We start from the raw sequence: 13,483 nt of genomic DNA on the forward strand, positions 1-13,483 counted from the left end.
TACAATTTCACAATGTGTTGGTCTATAAATAGAGTTGTGTGTTCCACAGTTATTGTCAAGTGTTCATAAGATGGATTGCTTGAGAAAGAAACTGTTTCTGTCCAGATATTGGATATGGGTCATTTTAGAAGAAGCTGGTGATCAAAAACATCAGATACAGTCAACAAATTGAAATTAGGCATCAAGACCTGCAGGGTAAATGTGACCTCAACAGACTAGATGTGGCACTTTTAGGTTTGTGAGTGTGTTTGTTTGCTCTTTAAAGCTTCATGCATTAAGGTTTTTAACTGTAACCTCAGAGTGTTATTCCACATCCACTGAGTATCAGAACTGGTTTGGTTTCTGTCATTAGAAACCTCTTATCTGTTGTGTGGGTGTTTTTGTCTCAAGACAGTGTCAGAAGATTGATATTTTAAAGCTTAATAGATTCAGCTGTGGTCGCATATTTCCTGATTTCTCATCAAATAAATGTATTATGGTTGTAACAAACAACCTTTGTCCTACTGAATGGATCTGAACACTATATTTTGGAGCAATTAAGTCAAAGTCAAAGTCAACTTTATTGTCAATTCTGCCACATGTACAGGACATACAAAGAATTGAAATTGCGTTACTCTCAGACCCATGGTGCATACAAGTAACATTAAATACAAAAAGTAACATTAAATACAAAGGTAGAATAAAAAAATACGAATAAATACAAATAAACATACAATATATAAAAATGAAAAATACAAGTAAGGGCACATGGTAGAGAGTGCAAACCATGTAAACAATATAGGCAGTACTTGAATCTTAAAATCATGATTAAAATCTTATTTATCTGACCATTATAACTGTAATAATAAATCAAAAAATTGTTTAAGGTTCAGTACTGGAGTTAAACATGGGTTAACTTTTATTGTTTCGCTGATGATCCTCAGCTTTAAATTTCCTCAAGGAAATTGTCTCTAGATGATATTAAGGTAGATATTAAATGTATCCTTATACATTTGAGTGTTGGAGCATGCCACTAAAGACAGAGACACATTCTCTGTACGTGGATCAGGTCAGAGAGCAGTAACTTTCTGAAGATGTCTATTATGGTCAATGCAATGGGAATATCTTCCATGACGCTTACTGCATCACAAATGGAAAATGGTGTGCAATTCCAACCTGTTCTCACAGGAAAACCCAACCATTTTATTCATCATAATTTATGCACATTATTATTAATGATCATTTTACAATCAATTGTTATTCACATGATTTAATATTTATTTTTATAATTTTTTCCCATTCATTCAATATATATTGTAGTGGTAAAAACAAGTTTCAATGTCCAATTTGCCCAATCCCTTGTTTCTTTGCCACTGTGAGAGGTGTTGATGCAATATTCTGACACGTGCAAGTTGCATGAATAGATCCAGAGAACGGCTTGATGGTGTCCCAAACAATAACTGAAGTTTATTAAATCAAAGTAAAATGAATTCCAACATAACAGAAACAAACAACTTAAAGACTGCTTGCTAGCTTGTTGCACCATGCCATCCTAGCTCCATGTGCACGGTCAAGAAATTATGTGCTCTCGCACCAGCGCCCCCTTCCTGTTAGGGGTGGCATCTCCATTTAAACATTTTTCCCTCTCACACCTATAGAGGGCACACACTGTTGGACTTTCAAATAGTCCTATGCGTGTTCAAAAATGGTTCAGGAGTCAATCTATCAAAGTTTAAAAGTTTTATTCAAGCTCAGCAAATAGGAGAAATCAAAAGTAATTAACAGCGCTGGAGAAGCTCAATTGCTCTAAGTTCCCTAAGTGCTTCTGAAATCTCTTTCAGAGACACACCCTGCTATATTTTTCTTCTTCCTTGCATCTTCTCTCGACTGTTGGCGTCTTAAAGCAGAAGTTTCTTTCCACCGTCCACACACACAGCTCATACATCCTGTTAGACTTTCAAAACAGGAAGTGCTATTCTCAGCAGTCTGCAACATTTCTCTGCCCTGCACATAATATCTCAATTAACCCTTTCAGACAGTTTCACAGTAGTTAGCACTCTATAGTTTAATTATTTAAGCCTTCTTATGCAATGGAAAATATATAAAACATATTCAAACTGAAAAGTACCACAAATCCCTCTCTTGGCCTCTGAAAGAGGCCACATCCCATAACACAAACATAAAAATCTTGTACAATGCATGTTAATAAAACTTTTTCTAAGTCCAATATGTCCAGACGAGCCTAGGTCGAAAACCTCAGTGAGGAAAGACACCTAGGCGACCCCCTAGTTAGCGTATGGGCAGCCACCACGTTCGTCTGACACATCATATCAGACTGTCAAAATACATTAACATTTTACCCTAGTCTACATTGCATACATATGAAGTTACAAAATAAATGTCCCTATAAATGCCCTATAAAACAGTGTGCTCAGACAGGACTGGGCCGAAAACCCCCACGGGGAAAGACGCCCAGTCGGTCCCCTAATTTGCAATTGGGCGACCACAACATGTCAGCTGAGACAATCACACTGAAAGTATCTAAGCTAAACACTTCTACACATTCCTTCTAGGCTCAAAACATCTTCTTAACATTTCTATATAACACACAATATATGATGAATCAGCATCTGCAAGAAAGCACAGTTAATAGAGAGAGAGAGAGACAACATTCACAAGTTACATTTCTCCTCCTCTTCTTCTTCTTCTGCAGGGGATATCAACAAGGGCATTGTGTAAGGAGGTGGAGCCTCTTCTTTCTTTTCAATTGCAGCCACTATCACCCTGTTACACAATGACCTGATGCACGGGATGCAACAGCATCCACAGGTTACTACTATAGCCACAAAAGTAGCGAGAGAAACTAGAATGGATGTTATCATGGTTTTATATTTTCCAAACACACTGGTTAGCCAATCATCGAAGGGGTTATCTATACCAGAGTGTTCTGCCATTGTTTTAGAGAGAGTTTTCAGTCCCTCCAGGGCCCGCAGTAATAGTATAATCCCCCTCGCGCCCACGGCCCTATTATATCCTCAGCATTCTGAATGACCTCACTGCACCAAGAAGGATCAATATGTCCCACCTTAAACCTCGGATCGGAGGCGCTAAAGTTAAAACACGTAAAGTTCCCCGAGTCTGCAGAGAAGGGACCTGTTTTTGTTTGATTACTTATTGGAGGGAATATTTCTGCTAAAGTGTCACATCCTTCGGGCTTGGCTTCCTGGGTAATACTCATCATACATCCATACCCTACTTTGTCAGTCTTTATCAACGGAGCTGGTTCTATCCTAAGGGTGGGTCTAGCTCTTGCACATGCAACACACTCCGTCATCTGTACTTCCCGGGCAGCGGATATTATCCATTCTAACCACAAATTGGACTCCCCATATCCCGTAGCTTTTTCTATTAAATCCTCAGGGGTCAATTTTGTGTAATCCATTTCAATAACTACCTTACTTCCCCTTACCTCTTTGCTATAATCCTTTACTATAGTTACCATTGTAGTATTTTCTACTGGTTCCACTAGGTTAACCTTTACCAACCCTAGTGGATCCTTCCCACCCACTTCAACACCAATTAATACATAAAATTGCCCCTCAGCGGTGTCCTAGCATTGTCCTGCTACCCCGCCAGGTTTAGCTGGATATGGGTCTTGTTTAAGGCCTATTATGGACAAGGTTATGGGGTTTTTATCCCTATTGAAATCCCTCTGTATCCTGATATACCCTGCTGCCTTTAGTTTTCCATCTGAGGTTTTCTTTTCAGTGGTTCCTGTGAAACTTGGGTTTGTCGCTTGCCAGACGTGGCTCCATGTTGGACACCACTTTTGGTTCCCTGGCCAACCCAATCCACAGAGGTAGACATCGTATCTCCTCCATGAACTATCTTTCCCACCACAATCTATAACATCGCACAAGTCGAATGTATAGGATGTGGTTGAACCTTTGGTGTAATTTAACTCAATCCCTCCATATTTCTTTAAACATGGGTCTTTTATCTCGCCTCCATTTTGCAGGATTTCACTTCTTACGGCTCTCTCATGTCTGGACAGTGTCTTATTCTTTCCGTGACTCCTTTCTATTCCCAGAATTATTCCCACTATTATCAAGGCTATCACTCCTATGACCCCCAGAAATTTCCAATTCTCCCACAATTTCACTCTCATGATTCTTTTCTCCCTGTACCTGGACTGAAGCTAATTTCACGCTGGACAATTCTATGTCCTCTTCCCAGGGAGTCGCAAACGTAGGTACTTTATTCCAATCTATTTTCTCTATCCAGGACATATGTTGTCTCTCACAATAAGTATAAACAAAAAATGATAATAGACACAAAAACACACTGCTATACTAATCAATATGGTAAATAAAAACTGCTATGTTCGAACCTCTAAAGGTTTTCTCAATAATGTGAAGGACTTTACAGAACTCCAACTTGTCCAAACCACACCCCAGCCGGGGTATAGATAATTTGGTGATGCCTAGCCTGTCACACCACACTCTCATGCAGCTTAAACTGTTCTCAAGATCCTCATAGGTGGGTAAATCCCTGGCAAATGTTTTTGTGACTAAGTGAAAAACAATCCTGTCTACTTCGTGTGTTACGGCACAGTCACCTTTTGTCTTCTCTTGGGCCCACGCCTTTTCAACCCCGTACCTTTCCCTAAATTTCCTCGCTATGCCTGCTCCAAATGCACAGTCTGCACTGATGCAATGAGCTACTGGCTCACCTCTAGGGGCTGTGAATAAATCCCCAGTCTTATGGACCACTTGCAGGGCTTGTAGATTACTTTGTGATGGTTGGAAATTCTCTTTTAGATCTTCTCCTGTATGTGTATGTGTTTGTGTGTCACCTGTATTTTGTGTGTCACCTGTATCCTCCCTCTCTTGGACCTGTGAAGCAAGGTCCACTCTGGTGTCCTCCAAGGATCTGGACGGCTGATCCGCCGGACAACACTGACTCAGGTGGTACCACGTGTCTCCTTTTCCTGCTTGTAGGTTCTCAATCGCACCCAATCCCAGGTGCGGTTTGGCAACTGGGCGGGGTATTCGTGAACCATGTCATCAATGGGCACTACATCGTGAAACGACCCAACAAGGGCCACTAGTTTGTCGTAATACACCTTATGCGATAGGGGTTGAACTGGTTCCAGTTGCAATGGTGCATGTGGACCAGGAAACTGGCGACCAGTCAAGAGCTCGAACGGGGTGTATCCCGTAGTTCTGTTTACAGAGCTCCTGACTGACATCAGGGCCAGTGGAAGGGCCGCTAACCATGTCAATTTGGTCTGTGCACAGATTTTAGCCAATTTGTTTTTCAACGTGAGGTTCAAACGTTCAACTTTCCCTTGCGATTGAGGGTGGTAGACTGCGCCAAAGTGATGTACCAAACCTAATGCCTTTTCCACTTGAGCTAGATGTTCATTCTTAAAATGCGAGCCATTATCAGATCTGACCCTTTTCGGGAAACCGTGGTGTGGTATATAGTGGTTTATCAAGCACTTAATAACGGCAGTGCTGTCCTCCTTGCCAACAGGAAATGCTTCAGGCCAACCAGTGTAGGCATCCACCATCACCAACAGATATCTTTTTCCCTGCACTTTTTCACACATGTCAGTGAAGTCGATTACAATTTCATCCCCAGGACCATTTGCGAGAGGAAACGAACCCTGGGACGGTTTCATGGATGGCTTAATGTTGTGTTCTTGACAGATAGGACACGATGTTATGTACCCTGTAATCAGATGTGGCATAAAAGGATGCCACCAAGATTGCAACGCTCGTGCCATTTGTTTGTCACCACAGTGGGCAGGAGTATGAGTTTCTTTCAAGACAATTGGGGCCAATGAAGCCGGTAGTAGAACCCTACCATCTGGGGATGTCCAAAGGCCATCAGAATGCCTGACTGCACCTTTGTTTTTCCACACAGATTTTTCTTCTGGGGCAGCCATGTCCTGCTGCTCCGACAAGAATTCCCTTGAAAATTCAGGGAGAAGGGATGTCACATCTGGCTCTGCTACTACCACAAACTGACCTTGTAGGTAACCCGAGGCACGTTTTGCCGCCATGTCTGCAGCCTCATTCCCTCTCGAGAGTAGGTCAGTTCCTTGGGAATGACCAGTGCACTTAATAATAGCCACTTTGCTAGGTAGCATTATGGCTTCTGAGAGCTCTCTTGCTTCTTTCTCATCTGACCCACACAGGCAGCTCCACATGGGCTGCAGAAACTGCGTATGCAGAATCAGAGTAGATATTTGCTGTTCTACCCTCAGAGTGTCTCAATGCATTGATCAATGCTAACAGTTCTGCTTTCTGTGCTGACTGTTTCCCCACCAGGGGTTCTGCTTTTACTGTCACAAATTTGTCACCCTGCAATTCAACCACAGCAAATCCTGCCTTCAATGTTCCGTCATCAGCTCTGTGGCAGCTACCATCAGTAAAAAGCGTGATAGGGTTGTCTGTTTCAGGAAGTTGACTGGCCAATAAACCTTCCCTCACCACCGACAATCTGTTCGTCAAGGGGGCGCAATCGTGAGGTTCTCCATCAGTCAGGAGGTCAGCCATGTTAACCCCATTGTGAGTATACGTAATGTTTGGTGCTGTCAAAATGTTCAACATCCTCCTCTGTCTCAAAGCAGAGAAAGTGAAAGCGCTGGAATTAACGAAGCTGACCACTGAGTGAGAGGTTAGGATCAACAGCGTGTGACCCATAACGATGTGCGATGTTTTCTGTATGATCTTAGCTAGGCCTGCAGCGAATCTAGCACACGGGGGCTGTCTAGCTTCCACCTGGTCTAGTAGCACACTCACGTACAGTAAAATTCGTCTGTTGCCTGACTGCTTTTGGTAAAGCACCCCGTGTGCACTTGTGATTGTTTCAGATACATCTAATCTGAAGAGCAGTTTGTAGTCTGGGGTGCAAAGATTGCTACAATGTGCTAGCTCTGCTTTTGTTTTCTGAAACGCCTCCTCTGCTTCGACTGTCCATTGTAGCTGTGCTTTCAAATTTCTCATACCACATTGTTTCACCATGTCCCTTAGAGGGCTAGTCAGAGTCACATATTGTGGCACAAAGTGTCTACTGAACCCTGTCAGTCCTAAGAAGGAAAGCATCTCCTTCACAGTGATAGGTTTTGGGTGTGTCAAAATGTCCCTCTTGTGTGCTGGTGACACACCATTTCCACCTGCTCCCACTACTCTCCCTAGGAAGGTAACTGTTTGTCTGCATACCTGCAATTTCTCTTTACTCACTTTCAGCCCAGCCTCCCTCAGTCTGTGTAAAACAATGCCCGTGGCCTCTAGACAGGATTCTGGTGACCCAGCAGAGACCAGCAGGTCATCCATGTACATGATGGTGACCACGCCCTCCGGAAACTGGCAGGATTCCAGTTGTTGTTTCATGACCTGATTGAATTTCCTGGACTTAGGATAAATCCCTGTGGGAGGCGGTTATAGGAATATTGTGTTCCTTCAAATGTGAAGGCGAAATACTTTTTGCATTCATCTGCAATGGGCACGCAGAAAAATGCGTTAGCCATATCAATGCAGGAAAACCATTGGTGGGATGCATTCACCATGGACAATGCAGTGTATGGGTCTGGGACAGCAACTATGGGGGTGGTAACTCTGCTATTCACTTCTCTCAAATCATGCACCATCCTATACTTCCCTCCTGGTTTTGGGACAGGAAATATTGGTGTGTTCCATTGCGACTGGTATGGGGTTAGCACCCCGGAGTCAAGCAATCCTTCAATTATTGGCCTGATACCAGCCACTGCCTCAGGTCTGTTCCTGTACTGTGGAATCCACACTGGTGGTCCATTCGATATTTCGAAAGTGACAGGTGTTATGTCACAATACCCCACATCAGTGGGTCCTGTCGACCACAAGTCTTGAGGCATAGATTCAATCAATTCCACAGCCCCTTCCCCGTCTGATTTATCTCTGCCGTGGCACCTGGGGATCCACTTATGTTCCAAGATGCCTAAGTCAGTGGTTTCTTCTACCACCTTGAAACTGTCTGTTGAGGGGGAGTAGTATAGCTGTCTATTCTCAGTTGGTTCCCAATCAGTAACTGCTAGAAGCCTCTTTGTCATGGAGCCCAATTCTCTGGCTTCATGCATAGGGTGCAGAGCCAGTGATATGTGTGGGGCAGCTGATTCCCTCATCATGTACCAGCCCTCCTGTTCGGCCGTTAGGCATACAGGAGCCACTACACCTTCCTTTCCTATCAGCAGTCCCATGCCTCTTATGCTCCATTGAGAGCCTTCAACACCAGAAAATGCTTCCTGATAAACATGGTCTTCCTGTCTGTCATAAAACAACGTACAGTGTAGGTCATCAGGGGGCGGAGTAAAAATGTCCAAGGTATATATCCACGATTTCCATTTCTGGAAAAATGAATAAGCTCCGGTTTGCGAGGGGGTCAGCAGAGCCCAGTAAATGTCTGCATAACTATCTGGGGTGGGTGAAGGTGCCAGCAGCCACTGGTTGTGGCCTACTCCACCTTGTATGGAGCAGTTAATCTTCTGCCCTGTTGGAAAGGATACAACGACTCCCTCTGGAGTACTGGCCCCTGCTTTAATTAGTAGGTCTCTACCTAACAATGGTATTGGAGAATTTGTCGAATATAGGAATGAATGTATCAATTTCTGACCTGCAATGGTGACAGGAAGTGGTTTAGTCAATGGCCAATGTTCTGTGTCCCCAGAGAAACCCATTACACCCACCTTTCTGTCTGAAAGATGTTGTTTGTCAATGTCTTTTGTAATAGTGGAGTAAGTTGCTCCAGTGTCAACCAGGGCCTGTAAGTCACTATTATTTACAGTGATGGTTAAGAGGGGCTCGGCCATAGCCCTCTCTTGGGCTCTCTGTGGGGACCTTCATGCATAGTAGTCATCAGACTGATTCCACTCTGGACTGAGTGGCTGCTGGTGACTAAGTTGGTTGTAGGGCACTGGTCTGCCACCCCATTCCCCTCTCTGCGGCTGGCCCCTGGCTCTTTGGTTACCCTGACCCCTAGGGGCGCTCTATGTGGTTGTTGGGGGCAATCTCTGGCTACATGGTTTACTCCCCCACAGTGGTAACATTTTCTTTGGCCCTCTGAGCAGTTGGATGCCCAGTGACCTACCCCTCCACATCTGTAACATATGTTGCCATTTGCTCCACCCCCTCTGCCTCTTCCCCTATGGCCCCTACCTCCATTCCACTGCTGTTGTTTGGGGTATTGTGGAACATAATCATGGTATTTTACAGAAGTTTTATGTACAGGCTCAGCCTGTGGTTGTGGCTGCGTGGGTGTGAGGGTAGGCTGTTGCTGAGCCATCTGTTTCGGCTCTCTATTTTTAGCTGACTTCCTCTCCTCGACCTGCAGTCTCAGAAGCTCCTTCTGCAGCTTCAATAGCTCACTTCCTTCTTTCTCTGCCCTCTCTACTGCTTTGTCAATAAAATGTACTGCGTACCTTTTTCACTTTGCATCATCACTGCCTGGTACCTCAGGGGACTGCTCCATTGCTTGAGTCACGCCAGCTGGTGCTCCATGTAGCACTGCTGCCCTGAAAATTCTATTAGTGACAGGGTTAGACATAGGATTTTCATCACACGCCTCTTCCCATTCTTGAGAGCATCTATTTATATATGCCGCTCCATTCTCACCAGGCTTATGTTTAAATTTCATGTTTTCAAACATGGTATCAGGTGTAGGGAATTTATCTCTTATGGCTTGACACAGGGGTGATTGGCCTCCACCAGTTACCAATGGTGCGCTATTGCTTACATTTCTGGTGAGTGCCATATTTTCTAGATCTGCCATCTGGTGTGCTGACAAAACCCTGCTCATTATTTGTCTTAAATCTCCCACGGAGAGGACCTGGCCATGTGACAATGCAAAGAGTTTGTTCACCCATCTACCTCCTCCCTCTGTAATGGCAGGGAGTTTCTTCACTAATGTTTCCAAGTCCGTAAGGGACCACGGTTGATACACAGGCCCTGTAGAGCCAGCCAATATGGGCAACTGGAATTTTGTTCCCATTTCAGACAGATCGGTTTTCCCTTCCTCTTTCCTGTGCAACATGTCTTTTAGCCTGGCGCTGGATCTAGATGGGGATGTTCTGGACAAGTTTCCCCTGTTCCTCTTTCTACCTCTCATCTGTCCTTCTTTATCTTCACCAATAGCAAATGTACCCTCTAAAGTAATAAACATTTTTTCTTGTTTCTCATCATCAGAGTCATTTTTACTGGCTCCCTTCCTATCTTTCTTATTCTCTACATGTCCTTCAATTACTATCTCTTCACCTACTGGGTAATCTTGTTCACTTTCTTCATCTTCTTCTTTTTTATTCTCTTCTACCTCTTCCTCAACGAAGGATTCTACCACGCTATCTTTACGACCCTGACTTTCTTCCTCATCCAACTCCAAAGTTCCACCTTTTACTTTGTACAGCGGCATTTGTTTCGTAATTTTCCTAAGAGGTAGCTGTTTCAACTTTTGACCTGTAGTTGGGTTGTATGGGGGCGGGGGATCTGGGTATAGTCTCTGCACGGTAGGAGCTGTGGGGGTGCGGGCAGAACTAGCCTCTGCTTCCTGCCTCTTGCTCAACTTTGTTTCACAGCCACCCTGTCTGTCCTCTTTCTTGTTTGGGTTTAAAATAGCCGCTGCGAGTGCAATTCTAGCCCATCTTCTACGATTTGCATCTAACTCTTTTTCTCTTTTCGCATGTGCTCGCCTCTGCAATAGCCCCACTTCCTCTTTTCTGTGTCTCTGAACTGCCTCTTGTGCTCTCTTCTCTTTCACACCCACTTTCTGAAACAGAGACCCCTTCCTTTCCATACAATCATCACCAAAATGTTCAATCATTTCATGTTTACACATTTCTAATTCTAGCATGCGTGTTTTCATATCTTTTGGATCAGTTTGGGTTCTTACAATTTCAATCATCTTATCCCACTGTTGTCCAAGAGTAGGACAATCATACTCCGTACATTCCCTATCGAATTCACCCTCCATGACGTCTTTTATGGTCTGCGCGCTCCCTACTCTGTCCCTCGCTAGCGTCACTCACGCTCTGATGCACCTAAACTGCCCCTAATCTTCAAATAAATCAACGAACTTCTGTCAAATTTCTTACTTGTAAATTATGTAGAGCTCTGCTTTTTTGTTATCTCCTCTCGGAGTTACAGATACATCCACCTAGTTCGCCACTTGCGCGCAGCGACACTAGTAATTTACAGCACTAGTTTGGTCAATTCAGCTTTTTATAGTGGGTACACCACTACCTCAGTCAGGAGAGGTTTTTAGGTCTTACGCCAGCACCAACCTCGTCAGGTGTGGAGTTCTGTAAGACTCCTGACTCTTTTATTTAGGGTCTAAATATTTCCTCACACAGAATATAGTTTCCTCACACAGTATCCACACACAGTATTTATTTTCCTCACACAGTATTTATTTTCCTCACACAGTATTTAATTTTCTTTTACTGTTGATTTCTCCACTGACACCAGAAAATAGTCCAAATTCAACACTTCATTTAGAATAATCAATCGCAGAATTTAATTAAAAAGGTTTCTGCTTACCTTTTGATTATGAGCCGGCTCTTTGTGTTGAATTCAGATATTTCCCTTTGTCTCAGAAAACTCCGTGTACCATCACGTCGGGGTCACCAAATTGTTGGACTTTCAAATAGTCCTATGCGTGTTCAAAAATGGTTCAGGAGTCAATCTATCAAAGTTTAAAAGTTTTATTCAAGCTCAGCAAATAGGAGAAATCAAAAGTAATTAACAGCGCTGGAGAAGCTCAATTGCTCTTAGTTCCCTAAGTGCTTCTGAAATCTCTTTCAGAGACACACCCTGCTATATTTTTCTTCTTCCTTGCATCTTCTCTCGACTGTTGGCGTCTTAAAGCAGAAGTTTCTTTCCACCGTCCACACACACAGCTCATACATCCTGTTAGACTTTCAAAACAGGAAGTGCTATTCTCAGCAGTCTGCAACATTTCTCTGCCCTGCACATAATATCTCAATTAACCCTTTCAGACAGTTTCACAGTAGTTAGCACTCTATAGTTTAATTATTTAAGCCTTCTTATGCAATGGAAAATATATAAAACATATTCAAACTGAAAAGTACCACAACACTCAGAGAAATAAACAGAATTAACAGAATTAACAATACTACAAAACAATACAACAAAAATATATAACTAAATGGGTAGAAAAATTATGAAAAATAAGTAAGGCTCCTACATATATGTTTCTATATTTAGAGGTTCACGTAGTGCTGAAACCCTATTGTAATTGTAAGGATTTTTTATTATTATTATTCTTCCCTAAAACTGATTGTGCAGCCCAAACAGTAAGGCCTAGAGAGCTGAAACTTTGTCAGATGGTAGTAGTATTGCTCGCTTATCAGATCAAAAGACTATAGGGGACGCTACAGTGATCGAAAATGCAAAAATGCTCATAAATTCTAGACCGTTTGTCATAGACTAAAAAAAACTGATTTTGAAATCATTGGGTCAAGGCGGTTAATAAAAGTTGTTCTACGAAGTAAATTGAAAACCTACTTTTGCGAACTAGTTGCCTAATCGGAACCAAACAATTGCGGAAATGTTCCCTGGACAGTGAATATAAATAATTATCAAAAAAAGTTGAAGGGGCCACTCAAAAGAGACGGGGCCACTTTTACTAAAATGGATATAACTCATGAACGGAATGATATATCTTAAGCAATCTTTGGTCAAATTAAAAAAAGCACAGCTCTGCCACTTGATGGTGCTATACGATGAAAGAACCCAATTGACCTGTGAAGTACAGTGTGTTGCAGACCCTGCCCTGGGAGTCCACTCAACAGATGAGAATAGTCTTTTTTTGCAATGAAGAAAGAGAGAGACAAGAGTTTGCCTTTAGTTAAGCAGTCTTCTTTGTTGACTGAAGACGCGCCGTAGTCGCCATGGCAACTCTTCTCTCAATTGCCACTTAGTAATTAAAAAATGTAACTTTGTTTTCCTTAATATATACATTTATAGTATATCTTTGTACACAATTATTTGCCACCCTTCTATACAAGAGTGTTGAAAGTCTTTCCTTCTTTAGGAAGCGTATGGTAATGATTATAGCCCTTTAATGGTATCTATTTTTAACTTTTATTTTGAGGCTAGGATAGCTAGCATTTTAATATCAATTGTCATAAATGTATCGATAGTGGTTTATATTTGAAATTGTAATGTTTGTTGTTTTCTTGTTATAGTTGTGTAATTTAATTGACTTTAAAAAAAAAAAAAGGTGGGATATATCCTATCACTATATCCTGACGGTTTTTACAGAGGGAGTTGTTCATATATAATTTGCTTGATTTATACATTTCATTCCCCCAAAAACTGACTAAATGAGATGCCCAAAATTCCTTCTGTAAAGACTTTGACTCTAATATGTCAAAAGAATTCAACAAGAATTTTGAAACTGACTTCATCCAGTGTTTAGATTCTTGTACTAGAAATGTATGCAAATT

The 13,483-nt window shown here is 42.4% G+C and overlaps 1 pseudogene; it reads right to left on the reverse strand.

Annotated features, from left to right (window-relative positions):
• Positions 1-4,942: 4,942 nt before the first annotated feature.
• LOC141320039 (uncharacterized) lies at positions 4,943-10,986 on the reverse strand (annotated as a pseudogene).
• Between the last annotated feature and the right edge of the window lie 2,497 nt (positions 10,987-13,483).

The sequence above is a fragment of the Garra rufa genome, chromosome 1, assembly GCF_049309525.1.
Source record: "Garra rufa chromosome 1, GarRuf1.0, whole genome shotgun sequence".
NCBI lineage: Eukaryota > Metazoa > Chordata > Actinopteri > Cypriniformes > Cyprinidae > Garra > Garra rufa.